The sequence below is a fragment of the Stegodyphus dumicola genome, chromosome 7 (genome assembly GCF_044657685.1).
Source record: "Stegodyphus dumicola isolate Sdum_Otavi_A_Nest chromosome 7, ASM4465768v1".
Taxonomy (NCBI): domain Eukaryota; kingdom Metazoa; phylum Arthropoda; class Arachnida; order Araneae; family Eresidae; genus Stegodyphus; species Stegodyphus dumicola.
This window is the reverse complement of record NC_140774.1, coordinates 20,546,695-20,566,924: the sequence shown is the minus strand read 5'-3', so window position 1 is coordinate 20,566,924 and position 20,230 is coordinate 20,546,695. Positions and strand designations below refer to the sequence as shown.

General features: G+C 34.9%; 1 protein-coding gene and 1 non-coding gene across 2 annotated transcripts in view; one reads left to right on the top strand and one right to left on the bottom strand.

Annotated features, from left to right (window-relative positions):
- The window catches only part of LOC118202694 (uncharacterized), a 190,381-nt gene that overhangs the window by 142,457 nt on the left and 27,694 nt on the right, over positions 1-20,230 (bottom strand). The gene's annotated exons all lie outside the window — the stretch shown is intronic.
- TRNAP-GGG (transfer RNA proline (anticodon GGG)) lies at positions 2,919-2,992 on the top strand. Its single transcript has one exon. It is a non-coding gene; the product is annotated as a tRNA-Pro (tRNA).

The window sequence follows — 20,230 nt, the reverse complement described above, 5'->3', positions numbered from 1 at the left end:
AGAGGCATGTTACAGGCTCATCTATTCCAATGCTGCTGTCTAAAAAAATATGATGTGGACATCACATAACTTCCTTATTCGGCCCGTTAAATTATACACATTTTTTGCTGCACTTCGTTTAAACTTATTTCTTCAAATTATTCTAAATTAATTAACCAATTCCTCGAGGCAAGTTGAAAATCATATCTAAAATTGCAAATTTTAAAATTAAATATCCCAGTCAAATTTTGTCATCGGAAGTCAAACTTCTTATAATTTTATTTTTTCATAATGAATATAAAAACATTCCTAAATATAAATTTAGGAACCATTAGACTGTATTAAAAGTTAGATTTCTTTATTCGGCCAAAATTATTACTATTTTTTTTTAATTTCACGTTGGTAAAATAGGAATATTTTCGTCATTTCAAACGCATCTATAACTGTAAGTCTATGATTACGACCAACGACTAATTAATTAATTATCAACTCATATCCTTTGAGAAAAAGTCTGATTTTGTGTCCCAATTCCTATGTTAGAGCAGTGTTATATATAAATCTAATATATATTCTAATCCAGGCTTTCGAGACATGCAAAACGCAAGTTAAATTTCGTGAATCGACCCAGTAGAAAAGGAGATATAGAACTGGGTCTTTGGGGGGACACTCACATAGAAATACTACAAATTATACGAAACCGCTAGACTAAAGAAAAATCATAAGCGAGAAGACATACGAATCGCAACAATTCTATTTTCCATTTCCACATTCAGTTAGGGCTATTAAAAATATCCACGAAAATGCTAATCACAAAAACGTTTGTCAGTGGGGGCACTACGAATTTCATTAACTCTTCCTGAGAAACTCCTGATAATGTCAAGGATGGAAAATTCTGCAAAAATGTTATTTATTTCTCTGAGAATCCAAAAACGGCAGTAAAGGTACCTGTGACGTTGGAGCTATTTCCAATATCTTCCTTTTTTTTTTTTTTGAGTTGCTTTCAAGTTAGCGCGTGGCTGGTTACTTCTTCTGTAGGAAATGTTGAAGTTCTTTAATCCAACAGGGAAATCCCGTGTTTCGTGATTTTTAAGTGGTTTAGCTGAAATTGCTGAAGTTTCAATAGCAGAATTTATGGAGATTTCCAGAGCAATGCTTTACTTTTCCATAGCCACAGGCATAGGTAACTTCTTGTCAATCCAGAGAACGCTGTTATGGGCAATTAGGGAGTGTCTACCCACTTATGGGACGGTGGTCTGTTTTATTTCGTCGAAAAGTGATCCTTCAAACACAGACTCACCCAAAAAATTATCCCGAAAGTTATTTGCCTTCGGCAGTTGCAGCTGTGGACATGGATGCTTCCCCAAACTTTCCAATCACAACATAGTGTCCTCTGAAATTTCCCAACGGATTCCTAACACATTTTATTCTCTTCTGCCAATTAGAAGAAAATTGCTGTTTTCTAAGAACATATCTATAAAGACGAATAGAAGAAAGGATTCATGGCAATTTTGTAGATTTTAGCCGTTGGTGCTCTAACCATTCCATTTTCTTTACTGCAAAGAAGCATTTTTGCAATTCCAGCAACGGACAGTTCAATAAGTCCTCAGCAGGTGAATCTGGACGCCTACTGGGAAGGCTTTGAATACTTATCTGATGAGATGCTTTCGTTTTCAATGCACTGAAAGAGAAACTGTCAAGTTGCGGCTGGAAAAAACCACAAAAATTCGAGCCCATCCCATTTAGTATGAAATCCCTATCTAAACTCAAGATCCAAAGACTGAAACCAATCAGTTTACGGTGTTCACAAGCACGGCCACTCGAACGTGGACACCTCGGAGCCGGAATGTTTGCTTTTTAAAACCTATTTCACATTTCGAGCGAATTTAATTTTTGAATAATATCTCAGCGATTTCAAAGCAATGACTTGTTTAAATAACACAAATTTACCATTTGCGTGCAAGTGTGTTGCCATCGTAAATTACGGAAGAATGAATAAACAAAGAATCATTAAAATTTTTTTTTTTAAAAAAAGGTAAGGCATAATTTTTTTTTTTTTTTTTTTTTTTTTTTTTTTTTGTGTGTGTGTGTGTGTGTGTTGGTGTATGTGATTATGCCAAAGCCTCGAGGGCTATCTACTTAAAGGAAGGGATGCCTCCGTGAAGGACTTTCTAAGGTAAACTGTTCTCGTATACACGTTACACATGGAGAAAACTATGCAGCTAGCCCGTTCGCGGGATTCGAACCTCGGACCAAACTACCGGTGTTTAGCGACTTTACAGCTCGGCGGTTGGTGGGCCTTGGGCTTTAATGAACAGTTACATAATATTGATATATATTCCGGATCTAGAAGAATTAAATTTACGCTGTTGTTGATAACAAACAACTTCCAAATACTGTGATCTATCCCATATTCCAAATACCTATCCAATCTATCTCATACAGTCTGCGCCGCTTAATGTGATCACGCTTGTCCACCGCTATTTTGATAACATTAAACAGTGAAAAATAATGCCCTTGAAAACAGCAGTGGACTTTAATTTAATATAAATATGACTAAAAACGTATAAATTACTTTGCCAGTATTCTAGTTAGGGAAAAAAACACTGTAATAAGTTGATTATCTGAAATCATTACTCATAACTTCATTTATGAACGGGTCCATATTCATAATGTTTCTGGAGATTTGTGTTTGAGTCATATTCAATTTTTTTCATCAATATCGACCCAAGTGTTAAATTTAACGTTTTTACTTATCCAACTTCTTTTATTTCTTTATTTATTAAAAAACTGGCATGTTTAAAAGGATTCGTAATTGCTTTCTCTGAGACGCGGTTGCAAAATTTAAAAGTTGCCTGAAATCAAAATCAAGATTCTTTGCAACTTCATTCTCTAATTCTACTAACTATCTTTATAAGGTATTTCTTCCACTTTCCTAGCATGCCTTTGTGGTGTAGTGGTTCTGCACGCTGGGCCGGGGTTCCAGAGGTCCGTGGTTCGAGTCCCGGCAAGGGCGGTTGCTAATTTTCCATCTCTCCGTCTTTTCCAATTAACCTAATATCTGTACATCTTTATCATTTGAATACCTCTGTATCTATACTACGACCTTATTCACAGATTTTATAGTTTCTTTGAAGGCTTTATTTCAATTTAAAAAATTCATTTTAGAACACTTTGATAGCATTAACCGACCAATCAATCATACTAAACGCTGTATTTTCCATTTTTTCGTATACAAACGAGTGAAAAACATGCATTTAATAATATACATATAAATTGTTCCACAAGAAAATAGCAAAGTTAAATTAAATTTAAATAATTCTCTTGCGCCATTGCTGCGAGGAATGAAATTTGAATTTAACAGATATTCTCTGTTCGTATAAATCAAATAAAATTTAATTAAGAAATTTTAATTGCAAAGAAATAAAAATAATTATTATTGCTGCGAACTAATTTACAATATCATTTATATTCTAAGAGCATATGTAAATTAATTGCACGTATCTAAAACCATGAAAAAATATATAATTCCCCAAAAATTTAATTTATTATTCCAAAAAAATGCATCAGTGAATAATTGTTGAGCAGGCAGGAGACAGACTTATCAAGGGGGAAGTTGCCCCCAAACCTAACTCTTCAATTACTCAATTCGTCATCTATATAGGCAAGGATAAAAGTAAAACCAAATGTTGTGAATTACCTAAAAAAGAAATATAAACAGTGGAATTTTGAAAAAATAGCAAGTGAATGAGCAAGTAAAGTAGTTAAAATTAATTAAAAGTCAATTAAATAATTAATGTATATATAAATAAAAGTTTCAGATTTTATATTACGCCTAAAGGGGCCTTTTTTTAACGTTTTATGTGTGAACTTTATTTATAATTACTTATTAAATATCATGTTCTTCGCTCTTAAATCAAAGTTCAATTCAAGAGCAATATCACAAAATAATTTAAAAAGAGCATATCTTTAGGATTTCCTATACAGAATATCGCGCTCCCCCTGGAGATTAAATTTTTGTTATTTCTTTCTTTCGTACAGTGTTGCCATTGCTCGATTTGGAATCGTTGAGTTTGTTATACAAAAATACGTTAAAGTTTTATAAAATATGAAATATATAATGAAACAAATTCCAAATTTGGGCTTCCAGATGCCCATATTCGGTTGGAGGATTATGTTATTCAAATTTAGATGGCTCTAGGTACTGTTGTTTTATCACAATAAGAGAAACATACATACATTTGTGCATATTCTTCATTATTTAATTTTTTTAAATGTAACGCGGGCTCTAACATTTAGTGGCAACAATTTGAAAAGTGATACGCAGTTTAGAGTGATTCGACGCAAAATGCTAAAACGAAAAAATTAATAGCCCTTTGGGCTTGAAACTGTAATAAAGTCATAAAATGCTTCTTGCCCCCGTTTCTTCACTCTTCAAACATACCAAGACTAATTAGTCTAGATTTTAGAATATCGAAGTTAACGAAATCGGCAGACGACAGTGCATTCCACTGGGGAATCCTCGGGGTGCACACCTCGTTTACTCCCACAGCGCCCAGTTTCCGGATTTCAAACATTAAGATCGGATGGGAAAGTGGCTGTAAAGAATAAATTCTCAAGAAAGCAGACGATGACTTCTTTTTTAATCAATCACTACTTCCTTCCAATTTGTAAACCAGATGTAAAGCTTGTCGTCTTTCCTAATAATATTCGACCAAATTTTCTCTTTTAAACTGAAAAGGAAATTATCCATACACTTTACGATTGAGTTTTGTTTTCGTCGGCTAGTTTTGGTTTCGTTATTCGTCATTCTTTCTTTTCATATGTAAATTAATACAGTAAATCCTTACCCAACGCGGATTTGTGTAACGCGATTTAACAGTACACGCAATGTTAATGACGTAATCGAAAAAAAGAAAAAGCCTTATGTATTCGATATATGTTTTACATGCATATACATATATACATATATTAATTTCATCAACTGCTTTCGCGGCCAGTAAAATAGTTCTCATAAACAGGATAGTGATTTAAATGAGTGCAGTTTCTATAATTTCATTGAGTACAATTATTATAATTTCAGCTGTCCCACCGGGTTTTCAGCTGTCCCACCCGCTTTCTCTCAAAATTGGGGGGATGGGGGGTTACTGAGCTAAAATAGGGCTGTCACCTAAATGGTGCTCAAGGTTCTTGCGAACGACAGGCGCACTTAACTCCTTGCTATGATGAATGTCGTGGGCTTGTGTTGAGTGTTCTCATACGAGTGGGATTGGTAAGAACAACAACCGTATAATTCCATAAAAGTATTGAATGTTTTAAAACTTCTTTTTTTTATTGGTAAACTCGCAAAATCATCTTATTGTCCAAGAATTAAACACGGAATATGCGACAAGGAATGAGAACGAGAAAATTGAAAAATAAAGAACAAATCCCACTTTCACGTTGTACATTTTGAGACATGGCGGAAAAATAAATAATATTAAGTGTGAAATGTTTGGGGAAAACAAATTTCATTAGGCTTCCATCGGTTCTGTCTGCATTCAATCCATTACATACCCTTACGCTTTTAATACTACTATTGCTATTATTTATGTTTTATAACTCGCGAAAATACTAATATACTTTTTATCAGGTACCAAAACACTAACGCTTGTGGTAAAAACAAATAAAAATAATATTTATTAAATAATGTACAAAAACGACATTCCGATTTACAAATCAAATAGTTAGATAAACAGTCCATATTAAAATTGTAGCTCCATATTAAAAGAGCTACAATTTTCGTCAGAATCTCACTAACCTCCAAGCATTACGTCTTTATCTGGTAGATTACAAAGGATAACGATTTTGTAAGTTCAAAATCCTTAAAAATGGGCGAAGAAGGAACGATTCTATTTAAAAATTAAAAGAACCGATTCTTTTAATCAGAAATCAGATCTTTTTAATCAGAATCGAAAAAGCAGATCGTCGAAAAGTGAGCGAGGCTTGTACATCTCAAGGAAAAAAAGAATAACGAAACAAGAAATGAATTTCTCAAACTAAAAGAAAATCAAACGCACGCAAAGACTAATAGCTTGGATAGGCTAATGGGATAGTTCATTGGAATCGGCAGCATTTAGTAAAATATTATCAGCTAACCTTTCCAACAGGCCCGCACTCTTCCACTCAACTCCACTCGCAGCATCCTCAAGTGGAGATCGTTGGCCAGAGAGGAGGAAGATACGGTGCTGAAATCATCGTTTGGAAAGCGAAATTGATTTTCCAGGCGCAGTAGCCAATGAGATGGACGTGCGGGTCCCGCTCTCCTTTCCCCCTCTAAAACAACTTCCAGCATGGCTGACGTATTTATTTTACTCCCCCCCCCTCAAGCATTTTGATCGATAACAGACGCGACTCACAGCAAAAGAATCGTCGATGGCGGGTTCTAAAATAGCTCAACTTTCTCACTTCTGGTGAAGACGGACGAAGAATAACTTCTACAAACACGCCTATGAAATGAAGTAGCGAGAAGAAGAGTTACGACTTCTGGAATAAGCGATACCAAACGGTTTCTTCTTCGATGTTTGAATCTTTGTCCCACAAAGCTAAGAGTCACCAGTAACTCTTCATTCTGGCAATTTCGGTGGTATCAAAGTTCTATCAACGGTAAAAAATGAATTTTTTTCTCTTCATTATATTGATACTACCGATGGTGATGACAATTGCACTAGATGCCGCTTAATGTAATAGCGAATAATTTTATTATTCGGATATTATTATCGATTTGGCGAAGTCCGGCCCGACCATTCGGTTAATTATAGGGGTTCTCAACCATGGAGAAAATTCGTAATTATGGGGAGAAATGCGGTCATACTTTTATTTACCTGTTAAATATTTAGTTTATGAATATAAAAAATTACTTTTATTCAAGTTCTGGTATTCACCAGCATTTTTCCATGTAAATCCCCTCTCCATTTATGTTACTAATCACCTACTGACGGAACCGTTTTTCCTCTCCTTAGTGATTCACCAAAAGACCTAATATCTTACCTACCTTGCAAATAGTTCTTGTTTCTCACTGCCGTAAAGAGTCACACTTGCTCTTCTTTTAATTGGCTGGTAACCACTATCGATACTGAGAATAATATTTACCTTTCGGCATTATAGTAATAATCAGTGGTTATAGATGATAAAAGTCGCAAGGAATTATTCCATTTTCTGCATTTTGGTAATCCATCAGTGGTTATTCATGGTAAGGGTCGCACGGAATTAATCTCTCTGCTGCATTTTGGCAATTCGTCAGTGGCAAGAGACACAAGGAAATATTCCTTTTTTGCACTTAAGTCCATCAGTGGATCGCCATCGATAGTAAAGGAATATTTCCTTGTCCTCATCTATCTTAATCGACAGGAAAAGTCACAAGGAATTATTCCATTTTGTGCATTTTAGTAATCCATCAGTGGTTATCAATGCAAGAATCACATTTATCCTCACTATGGCTAGTAGCCATTATCGATACTGAGGATTATATCCATTTAATGCATTTCGATAAGCCATTAATATTTACCGATCTTGCTATGTGTGACCTTTGGCATTTTTTCTTAATCTAAACCAAAATACATCAGTTCTAAACCATACATCAGTTGTAGTAATCCATCAGTAGTTATCGATCATAAAAGTCACATATACTCCTTCCTGTAGCTAGAAGCCACTATCGATACTGAGGGTTATACCCACTTTATGCATACTGGTATGCCATTAATCGTTACCGATATTGATGTATGTGACTTTTGGCTTTTTTCTTAATCTAATCCAAGACTCCCTTCTCTGCATTTTGGTAATCCATAAGTGGAAGTAATCAATCAGTAGGTAACGATGATAAAAGTCACATTTATTTCTACAGCTTACTATAGCTAGCAGCCACTATCGATACTGAGGGTTATATCTACTTTATGCATTCTGATATGCCATGAATCATTACCGATCTTGGTGTGTGTGAGTTTCGTAAATTTTGTTTCTTAATCTAAAACAAAATTTACGTGGCCTTTATTTTCATTCCCACAATGAGATTGAGGAGCATATAAAAACGTACTTTTAATCGATTTCGAGAAATGGATGGCCTTGAAGCATTTAATTTCTGGAAGATTCGCCAACGAAAATGTCTGGTGTTGGAGAGAACTTCTTTTGAATACGTCTAAAAGTTGGCAAGTTCAACTTGCAGCATTTAGCAGTATCTTAAAAATTTGAGAATGATCCTCGTATTTCACTTATTTATATATCATGAACAGATAAGAAAATACGTGGTATGACTTCGAAAGTGAGGAGAAAGTGTATAAATATTTGATTGTGTGATAACGAGTATTTCGGAGAAGCTCAGATGGAAATAAAAGACAGATTACAGTCTCTGCGATTTTAAGCTTAAATTCTGTCAAGCACAGACACCGATAAGTTATCCGTTGAAGTAGCCGAAGACGTGGCTATGCTTCACTGGGAAATAAAAAAGAAAAATCGTATATCACGATTGAAAAAGGCGTGTTGTTGAATCGTTTCCCAAATAACGAGCTTTTAACATTCCATCAATGTAGGTTCACTCTACTTTAAAAACGGCAAATTCTGGACCATACACGTTCGCGGGAGGAAGGAGACCACATGTCCCTTGATTCCAAAAAACGTGTTTTGTATTGATATTTGTGAGGTTATAAGGTATTTCTCCCACTTTCCTAGCGTGCCTTCGTGGTGTGGCCGGTATTCCAGAGGTCCGTGGTTCGATTCCCGGCGAAGGCGGTTGCATATTTTTCATCTTTTCTGTTTCTAATTAACCTAATGACTCAACAAGTGGCGCCCGAACTAAAAGGGTTGTGGATGATGATTCTCCGCACCCAGGACTTGGCGACTAGGTCCCCTAAAACCCTAGTCGCCCTTTAAGAAGGAGAGTATATAAGGTATTTCTCCCACTTCCCTAGCGTGCCTTCGTGGTGTAACGGTAGCACGCTGGGCCGGTATTCCAGAGGTCCGTGGTTCGAAGGCGGTTGCTATTTTTCATCTTTTCTGCCTCTAAAAAATGCTAATGTCTCTACAAGGTTGTATCACATGCTGTGGGTTATAGATGACTTAACCTGTTCCCATGTTACGTTTGTCCTCTACAATGAATTACCACCACCAGGATAGCTAATTACGAAGCAAACAGACACAGAATTAAAACACTTTAAATCTGTTCTACTTCATCACTTGTGTGTGCTTAAATTAAAATATCACTTGTGTGCGCTTAAATTAAATTAAAATATGCAAATACAAATTGGTTGATGTGACCACTTGCGCACGTTACAGTTCCGCACATCATCCCTGGGGGAACATGAAATTTTCAAACAGGGTTAACCAGGTATGAGCAAGAAGTGACACTTTCGCACAGCCTTTCAGATACAATCAATCAGTCTTACAATTAATTGACATGGCTTTTCTTAAGTTGTGATAATTTCTGCTCTGACACTTTTCTGAGTGTTTTTTTGTACATTATTAGTTTTTTTCCTTTTTTAAAAAAATGTCCTTTTAGAAAACTAACTTTAAATGAATTTCACCCGTGTTGAAACATCTGAAAGCAAACCATGCGCGCTTTCTATCAAGGGTGGCCAAGCTCCTTGATAGTCCGATTTTTCAAAATTTGAAATTTTTTTGCGAGCTGCAATTAATTACGTATTTAAAAGGCATGAAAAAAAGGTATGAAAAAAAAATTTTTTTACAGAAATTATGTTTATTGAAAACATATAAATAAAAGTACAAAATATGTGTATTGAATTTAAATATTAAAAATTAAACACATTTATTTTACTTCTCTTGATAATTCTTTAAAATTTGGTGAATAATTGGTGACAGCACTTCTCAGTAATTCTTTCAGATGCTGGTTAGTTAATACTGATCGGTGTTTGGATTTCACGAATTTTAAAGTGGAATAAAATGATTCACATAAGTACATTGTTCCGAATATTGAAATAATTCGACAAGCAGCCTTTTTTAATTCAGGATACGTCGATTCTGGTACAAATTTCGAAAATTCAGTAATCGGCGTCGATTTATATTTTAATTGTAGAGTTTGATCTTCTTGCATCTCTATTAATTCTAATTCTCCAGATGCTTTTTGGGTCATAATTATATTGGAAATGGAAAACTCACCTTGTGTTATGTTAATTTCAAATGGATTCAGAAAAAAATCAAGAGACGATGGACGGAAATGAAATTTGTTACAACGTTGCACTTAATTTTTCATATTTGTTGTCTGTAATTTAAAAGACATTTTGAAACACATACGGAACGATAATAATTTTTAAAAATATAATAACACAAAAATGAAAAGGGAACTGGGGTACATTTAAGACGCAATAACACGCCGAACAAATACTAATTCAGAAGTCAAACCATCGAAACGAGTCCTTGAAAAGTTTGAAAATATAACGCTGATTTTTGTTGTTTGACTTCTGAATTGGAGTACATTTATCGAGAGCCACGAGTAATCCTTCAAAGAGCCACTATAGAATAAAAGTAGTTGAAATAAAGTAGTATAAGTAGTAGTAGAATAAAGTAGTATAGAATAAAAGTAGTACTTTGGAAGTTTATTACTAAAAATTAACTAATAAAATTTTCGCGACTCAAAAGCTGCCTGAAATCCTCCAAAAAAGTGTCAGCCATAAAAGAATTTTCTTATAAATGTTTTGTCTACGTACTATTTGCCAGTAACCTGTCTCCCTCCAAATAAATATCGAGTACTTAAATAAACCCACATCCTTTTTCATAAAAATGAAACATTTGTTTTTCAAAATGCCAAAGTATTTTTTCTAAAAGCTACAACATTCGCCCTTACCCCCCCCCCCCAGTTTTGCCATCTTTTCAAAATTGCTGACCCTGACATTTTAAAATCAGGATTTTTAGGAAAATAAAATAAATTTTTTTTTTAGAATGAGAGGAAGAAATTTATTATGTTTATCTTTATTTTATTTATTAAAAATATGAATTTTAAAATTAATAAATTTTTGTCTGCATTTGATCTATAAAAAATGCAATAGTAGTAAAAAACAGTTAAACAAAGGGGTAAAACAACAGAAAGCTAAAAATTATGCATTTTACCTCTTTGTTTTATTTGTGCATACATATTTAGAACTTATTTACTTTCAACTAACAATTAGGAGAGGTTACTTTTAAATTGGAACTAACATTCGCTTTACAATATTTGCAGATCAGAAATTCAAAATGACATTTTCTGTGACTTCTGGCCTTGATAAGTTTGTACAAAAGGGTGAGGTTATATTCATTACCTGTTTAAAATAAAGTACTGACAAATATGTTTGCAAATTTTTTTATCATAATTTCAAAATCTCTACCAAAACTGGGAAATTTAAGGGTTAATTCGGATCATACAGCTGATGAAAGTCTTCCTACATGTTCATCTAAGAAAGGACCTTACAGGACCATCTAGGATTTGTAAGGAGAATGTCCCCGTGATACCAGTGGGGTTAATATTTGTAATTTAAAGTCAAAAGTTTTGAAGGAATTAAAAGGATATATCAAGTTGAAATCTCGCGGCGAATTCTTGGAATACTTCATCTACAGCAAATATTATTTTTCTTTTCAATTTAGTTCTATAATGAAATTCAAAATATCATGATTCTTCACCTGCGTCAACGATCCACATAACTAACCCCTGTAAAATAATATTTCATGTGAAAAATGCCGCCCGAGGCCGACCGCTCCCCTCTAGCTACGGTACCTACCTTATGTAGTTTCTTCCAGAATCGGTTGAGAACAACAGACATGAAGAAAGAACATTAACTGCACGGCAAACGACAATTCGAACGCGTGCCTCTCCATCTTGACCTTGACCCGTAGGTTCCCAAACGAGCCACAAAAATTAGGGGATGGAGATAGAAAGGATAGAGCCGCTTTTCTTTGGAAGGAGTGAGGATCCTTCCTCCCTACGATGCCATGGAGGTAGGAAATAGTCCCTACGTAACGAAAGATACTTCCGGCGAATTTTCTAAGCCTGCAGCTTTATAAGCGTGCTCCTAGCATTTTGTTCTACACTTGTAACTTGCAACAGGCGATCTGTGGGCCGCCATGTGGCCCACGAATACATTTCATTATGCACTCATTGCAAACATGAGGTTGCAATGATTTGAGGATTTTAGTTGCTTAAAGTCCGAGTTTACATTGTTTCCATTACCATTAAATTCGAACATTCATAACGCACCGAGAAATTAATAAATCGTCATCCACGGCACAACAGCTGAGGGTGAGCCAAGATCTTCTGAACTAGACGTTTCCAACCACCTCTACTAGCAGGCAAACTCTTCCAGTTCTAAGTGTTAAGGACTAAACAATCCTTCTCTACAACATCTCCATCGAAGTCTAGGTATTCCTCTTCTTGTGTTGTCTGGTATAGCCGAAAAAATTCCTTTTTTTTGGGGGGGGGCGTCTACAGGGATAGTATGTCAAGCCCAATCGAGGAGGCTTGTTTTAATGTAATGAACAACTTCTGGCTCTTTAAACATTCGGTACAATTCGGTGTTGCGTCTTCTACGCCAGGTATCATTTTCGAAATTTCTAAATGGAAATAATTAATTTACAGTGGAATATAAATCATATTAAAAAAATGTTGAACATAGAGATTTGATTAACTTTTATTTGTACTACTGTCAAAAAAATAATCAATCTCAATTATGAATGTTTGCACTCAAGAACGACTATTCTAGCAAGTCCTCTGCACGGCATTAAATGTAAGCTTAATTTTTTTTCGGCATTGTTATTATTGTTTATGTATGTTTTCATAAATATATAGACGGTAATATTTATTTAATAATTAATATATTATTTATTTAATAATTAAAATACTTTTTTGTAAATAAAAACAGTTCATTTTGTAAAAAAAAAAAAAAAAAAAAAACTAACGATTGCCCAAAAGGGCGTTTTTGAAATTTAATATGATTTATCAGTACTGATTATCGATAGAGAACATTTTATAAGATATTAGATGAATATGCATTGAGACTAGCGTGAGGGCATTTTATATTTTTTGTATATTTGAAAAGCGAAAAAAGTTGTAATTCTATTTATTGCCTTTGTGGTGTAACGGTAGCACACTCAGCGCGTATTCGAGGGGTCCAGGTTCGAATCCCGGAGAAGACGTTGCTCATTTTTCTCCTTTCCTGCTTCAAAATTACCTAATGACTCTACAGTGGAGCCCGAACTGAAAGGTGGTGGATGATGTTTCTTCACCACCAGGATTTGGCGATTGGTTCCTTAATCCCCGGTCGCCCTTTAAAAGGGAGGGTATGTAAGGTATTTTCTCCCTCCTTTCTGCATGCCTCATGGCATAACGATAGCACATTCGAGAGGTCCAGGTTTGAGTACCGGCGAGGGCATTACTCATTTTTCATTTTTCCTACATCAAAAAAACCTAATGTCTTTACAGAGACAGCACTAGTTTTTCGCAGAACCCAATACTGACAATCACTGAAAAAATGAGTAAAAGAAAACATCAGAATTCCATCAAACTCAGTTCCAACAACGCACTTCTTAAGGAGAGATGAAGATAGCACAGATAACACTCGAAATCCAGTGTGACAGTTACTGAAAAAGATATAGTAAAAGAAAACATCAAGATCCCCCAGCAAACAGGGCGGAAGTGACAGGCCAAGGATTCCGCGGAATCCGAGAATGAATATAAAATAGAAACAGAAATACAAAACTAGAGAACATCTTTTACAGAAATCAATTCGAATTGAAGCAGCACCTTGCAAAAGGGCTTTCATCTCAGCCGCCCGCCATGACTCAACTCTTCCGGTGCCAAGGTAATGAATGAAGAGAGTGGCAGGCGTGTGTGTTAGTGGAAAACAAACCTCAGGTCTTGCTTTACACAAGCGAAGGTCGCGTGTAGAATGCAGCTGGGCAGTTGCGGGAACGGGAAACACATTAAAATGTCGTAAGTGTCTCGTAATCGCTGACTGTTATCTCTTGGCACGCAACTGACGCGACAACGGAAGAATTCTGCAGGAAAATAAATTGCGAGATCATATACCTCAGAACGAAAACTTATGTTTGCGATTAGGAATAGCACTACGCATATACCTGCATTCAAGATATAACTACCAACTCGAATATTTTTCCCCTTTTTATTGCGTATACGAAGTAAAGGAAGTATGGTAATCCTAAAAAATTTCGGGTACCATGTATTAAAAAAAATCCGTTTTGACTCTCGAATCCATTTTAACCATTTTTTTACGTCACATATAGAACAAAGGACTCCTTTTTTTTTTTTTCCAAAACGGACTGTAAAATAGAATTAAATGGATTCAGAAGGGATTTTTTCGAGACATATTGGGTACGTATGTACATTACATACATACAATCAGTTGAGTTAGTTAATCTATTTTGTAGAATTAAAATTAAAATCTATTAGTTGTAGAATTAAAGTGACGCTATGCCTAACGAGGCCGCCTGTTTGCATTTGAAACTTAGTAGAATAGTGAATTAAAGTGTCACTGCAGTTGGTGCACAAACTTCAGTTTCTTTCTGCCCAGGGTAACAAAAAGTTAAATTTCAGTTTTGAGCACCGGAAATTTTGTCTTCCAGCCCGCTGGCTGAATGGCTTGTTTTTCTGTTAAAAACTAATTTTAATAGTATAAATGTTTTTTTTTTTTTTTTTTTTTTTTAATGTTTTCGGTGTTTTAAGTTTTTCTGCATTTTACAGTTTTTAATGAAGATATTTTGAATTTTTATGTTTTTTTGCCCTGCCGCGAAGTGAGAACTGAATTTATTAAATACGAAACATCAGATTTGATTAACAAATTTTATCGTCAGAAAATCGAAAGGGGAAAAATTACGTGTATAATTCGATTTCCAAAAAATGCGGTTACAGTAAAAACATAACAAGTGAAAACTAAACATGGGTAAGCTATTGATAATTGTCGCAATATTATTTCTTTAAAAGAAACCTATATTCCAATAACAACACACAATAATACTAACGTTTAAACTCATTTAACTCGTAAATCCCCAGGAAAAACCTCCATGAATGAGTCTTGAACGCAGTTCCTCAGAGGGATGTCGGAGGAACGAAAGAGAGAGTAAACAAACGTTACAGTATTTCGAAAAGTCGTAGCTACAGTGAGCTGGAACGTAAATAATAGAAGTAAGATGAACACATGTCTGGAACGTCTCTTGAGTGTGAGATCTGTCACATTCGGTAAATTCAACGAAACATCTATGCAAAACATGCTTCAAATAATAAAAGGGAAAATAAAATGGAAGAAATGTTGATACAAGAGTGCAAATACAAACTCAACATACTGAATAAAAATATAAGTAGTTAAGGGAATGCATTTTAACAGTAAACTAGCCCTCAGACAGAAAAATTATACGCATTAGAGAAAAAGGAAATGGGCGCGATATTTTTTTAAGAACCTGATAAAAATGCTAAGTGGGAAACACAGGAGGGAAAAATCCAGTAGTAATGCATTTACCGGTATCTACGGTATAACTATACCATATAAAGTATAAGTATATAACATGTGAAGTATTTTTTCAATAATTAAAAAAAAAAAAAAACTAATCCTCACAAACACTCAATATCCTATTTATCGAGACACACGGAAGATTTTGCACTGGCAAAATGCCAATTAAATCCGATGCCACCTTTAAAAAAAAAAAAAAAAAAAAAAAAAACCGCACAGCAAAGAAGAAATATCTATGTTAATGAATTTAAATCTCCATTAAATGAATAACCGTATTGCCTGAAGTATTTTACAATCTATGAAAATTTAAAAATTTTATATACGATACATTTTTAGCTATCGAAGTTTTAAAATTATAAACGTGAAATAATCAAAAATACCGAGCTATATTCAAAAATTCGCCAAAAATTGAGAAATTTTCTTTGGTGGCGCAAACAGTAAAATTCAAATATGTTTAGTGTGTTCTTTATACGAAGATATGTTCGAAAAATCGTTTACGCAACAAATAAAGAAAACAAAAAAAAATCTAAATAGAATTTTAAAAAAAATCCCGTTATAACATTGCATTGTCATCGACCAACAATGTATACAGAAAATTTGAATTCAATACCAGGAAGTAATATAAAAATTGATGAAAAAATTCCAAGCATACTGAAAAACCACGAGATTATAATATATGTGTAAATATTTGCGTGCGTACTAATTCGTAACAGATTAAATGCACAGACAACCGATTGTAGCTTGATAAAAAAATTTTCACAAAAGAAACACTTTACAGTTCTGGAACTTTCCACAAAGGTACTCGTATAGCTCTTCTCAATATCACAGAACATACTCAGTAGTTACACTTGAAACTACTAAGAACGTTAAACACAATGCAATGCGCATCTAAAAGGCGAAGCTGTCACGGATATCTCAATACTCCGCATTCAGCTCCGAAATAACAACTGAGAAAGAAATGTTTTCTCCGGTTTTATATAATTTTCACCCGGCCGCCGAGAAATCTCTTCTTCCATTTCTCGAAATTACTAGAAGGCATATGAGGGCTGTATGCGGTTACAGTTACATACAGAGATTAATTACAGTTATTCAATCAAAATACCAATTACAGTTATACGGCGACAGGAGCAAAATGTCGCCATATGATGGACCATTTTGGCGGTTTCTCGCTAAATTTGGCGATAAAAATTAGTTGCCAAAACCTTAGCCATCTTGGAGATATCTCGCCAATTTAAACTTGCTTCGATGTCCTTATTTTTCTGGCATAGCTTCGTCTCTTTCAAGCATTCCATGTTACATTTTACGAAATATACTACAATTTCACTAAAATTATTTATGCAAAATTCTTAACAATATGCTAAAAAAAATTACCTCAAAAAATATTAAAGTGAGTTGGTCCACAGAACACTGTTTCGTAATTTATAAAAGAGTTCCTCACTTGAAAAACTTTCGAGAAATGCTGCATCACAAGAATACTACCATTTAACACTGATAATGTCAAGGCTATTTTTATGCACAAAGACACTGAGTCAAACTTTCTGTCTCTTTAGGTACGGAAAATTGTACGTGAGCCTGCATTCTTTCACCTTCATTTTTATCTTCCTTCATTTATTAGCTTGATAAGGAAAAGAGGGGGAACAGAATCCCGTCCCGAAGCTGTTGTTTGCTTTTGACAAAATAAATTTCTCCTTCGGAAACACTGTTGTGACCTTCAAAGTGGAAGATAAAGACGTGTTGTAAGGTCCGAAAGGTCTCTTATTTTAACCGAAATAATAAAATATTTAGTTGATGCAACAACCATATTTCGTCTCGTATTTTTACTTGCTAGCTTTTTAGCGCCAGGTTCTTGATAGCTTAAAAAATATTCCAGCCTTTTCCATTTCTTCATTGCACTCCGAGAACGAATTTTTTTAATATTCAAATGTGTTCGTCCTCGGAGTGTTATTTGCCTCTTACTAATAAAGAAATCCATTGCAGACAACCTGCAAAGGACACGACGAACCTTTTTCTTTTCTAACTATTCAACTGTATGCCAGCCTATTGCGAGAAGCGACCCATGTAAGCCAAGTAAACGCGAACCGACTTTCAGTCAACGACTTTACCAAATCTGCCTAATTTCCTGAACACTGCTTTCATTGTCAACTGGTATTAGAAGATCTCTTGCTGTCATTTTTTCATTAATTCTTCCGACTTCTTCGATACCTGGGAAACCTCCGCAGTCAGTTCCTTTTGCAATTCGTAAGATTTCTTTCATGTCGTTTTCAGTCCATGGATTTCTTTCATGACATTTTCAGTCCATGGATTTCTTTCGTGTCATTTTCAGTCCATAGATTTCTTTCGTGTAATTTCAGTCCATGGATTTCTTTTAAAACGGTTAATAATTTCTGACCAGAGTTGATGCCAGCAAGCGCTCGGTGTTGACGAATGAGCGTTGAACCGCATATGAATGAACTTCTAGCATTGGACGAATTAAATGGAAACAACTAAAATGGCATGTATACGCGGAATCGCATTCCGCAAATCCATGCTCGGCAAGGGTTTAATGTATCCGAGATTTTAGAAACTTTGGTTCCTATGTTCCATGACACTGACAGCTTAGGTTCGTATGTGAAAAATATATAGGACAAAAAATTAATTCGGTATAGCTTGCGTTTTATCTAACAGCGGAACGTTATATACCTTCTATTTATTTGAAAAATGAAAAAATATAGAACGTTATGAAAAATAGTCATCGATATACTACGGGTAACTATTGCAGTCTTATTTGTTTGAAGGAAACCTACATTGCAATAACAATACGTAGTGACATTGACATTACAATATCTGACGAGTATCGAGCTGGACATTGTCACAATTACCCTGTAAAGCCGCAAGAAAACCTTACGCGAATGACACTTGATGCACTTCCCAAGAGGGACATCGGAGAAACAAAGAAGAAGGCGAACAAAATACCTGGATTTCTCAAGATCGAAACCATCAGCAGTAGACGCTACACCAAAGAATGTCTTATTCTTTGGCTACACTGAGCTAGACCATAAATAGTAGAAGTAAGATGAAATCATATACTATATGGAAAGTTTCTTAGGCGTGAGAACGCCTGCCACGTTCGGTATCTCAATAAACTAACCCTAAAAGGTAAAAAAAAAAAAAAAAAAAAAAAAACCAAGTTTATGTACGACAGAGGTAAGCGGAAAATTTAATTTATTATTTGTTTCTAAATGCGTCTTTAAAATAATTTTAAAACACATTGTATTATTTTTTAATATTAATTTTTAAAAAGTTTCAGAATCTAACGCTAAAACACTAGCGGGAAAATTACGCGACAAAATACGGTATTACATTTTTGGAAATGGACGAGCTATTGTGTCCATTACTTTTAAACTGTGCCTCGTAAATTTTCTAAAAAGATATCTTAGTAAAGGTAACAATACTCTCTGAATAATCATAACGTTCTATCGCAAAATGTCTTCTACTAAATATCTGTTTATTATTTTTCAGCGGCTGGTGGCAATTCATCTGCGGGAAGGTGAGCGCCGAGCAGTGAAGAGAAGCTCCTGGAGATCTGCTTAATCCTGTAATGGAGGAGATTACAGACCAAGATAAGCTACACTTTAACCCGAAAGGAAGTGTTTGGTCGCCGTGGGAAGGCATCAGCACTGAATGCAGCTGGCAGGACGTCGAGCTGTGGTCACATTTCCAGCGAATTCTCTACCGGCAGTCGCAACAAAATATCCTGATGTCTCAAGTTACGTGTTTGTTATCAGAGTGATTATGGGTCTAAAGACATGCATTTTTAAGATGTTTCATCTGATTAAAATCTTAAAATATTTCTCTCATCACACCGAAACCTTGCTCAAAAATATTCTACTTAGAGCCGATATCTGTAAACCAGGACATAAAAGTGCCGGAACCCTCATGAAGGACATAAGAATGCCGGTACCCTGGTGCAGGTGCGCCCTCTGTACTATATTGCTTTGTGTAAATTTAAGGAACCTTTAATTAAAAACGATTTAAAAGTTTTGCTGCCCCTCTACAAAGCGCAGAGTATTTATCATTCAAATTTAATCAGAAAACTCAAGCGCTTTAAAGGAAATGTGTAGTCATTGCCCGAAATGAAATATTTTTTAGCTTCGACTCGACAGTTTCTTGTCATCGAACAAGTCATAAGACATTTAACATTTATTTTTAAAAGAAAAATGAAATGCTTTACATTTTTCGGAATGGCAACATACTTCTATATATCTATACATACGTGCAAAATATGATTCCTTGTATTAGGAACTATATTCCAAGAACTGGAGCCTCACAGATTCATAACGGAGAAGAAAAACTAGCAGACGTGGCCCTTTGATAAGAGGATAATACATCACATAATTCTATTTCTTAATAAAGTAAACCTAGAGAAGCACAGTCAGCTGTACACAGAGTCATGGGTGCGAAGAGCACCCCACAATTTTGTAAACTTAAATTTTCAGGCAATGGCAGTAATTTCGCATCCCAAAGAGCAATCAAAAGATTCTTGAATATGACTATATAAGAGCTATCCGCATGGCAGAATTGCATAAGTAAGCATGAAATGGACTAATCTGGAATGATACAGCCCAGAAAAATTATTATAAACAATTTCTACTTCAAGAACAGAAAAGGGAGATACGCGAATTAAAATGAAAAATTCGCTTAGATGTGTTTTTTGAACAGTCGCTTGAAAAATGTTTAAACAGTATTTCGAGGAACAAACACATTAGCTAAAATTCTCAAAATCGTTTACTGATATAATA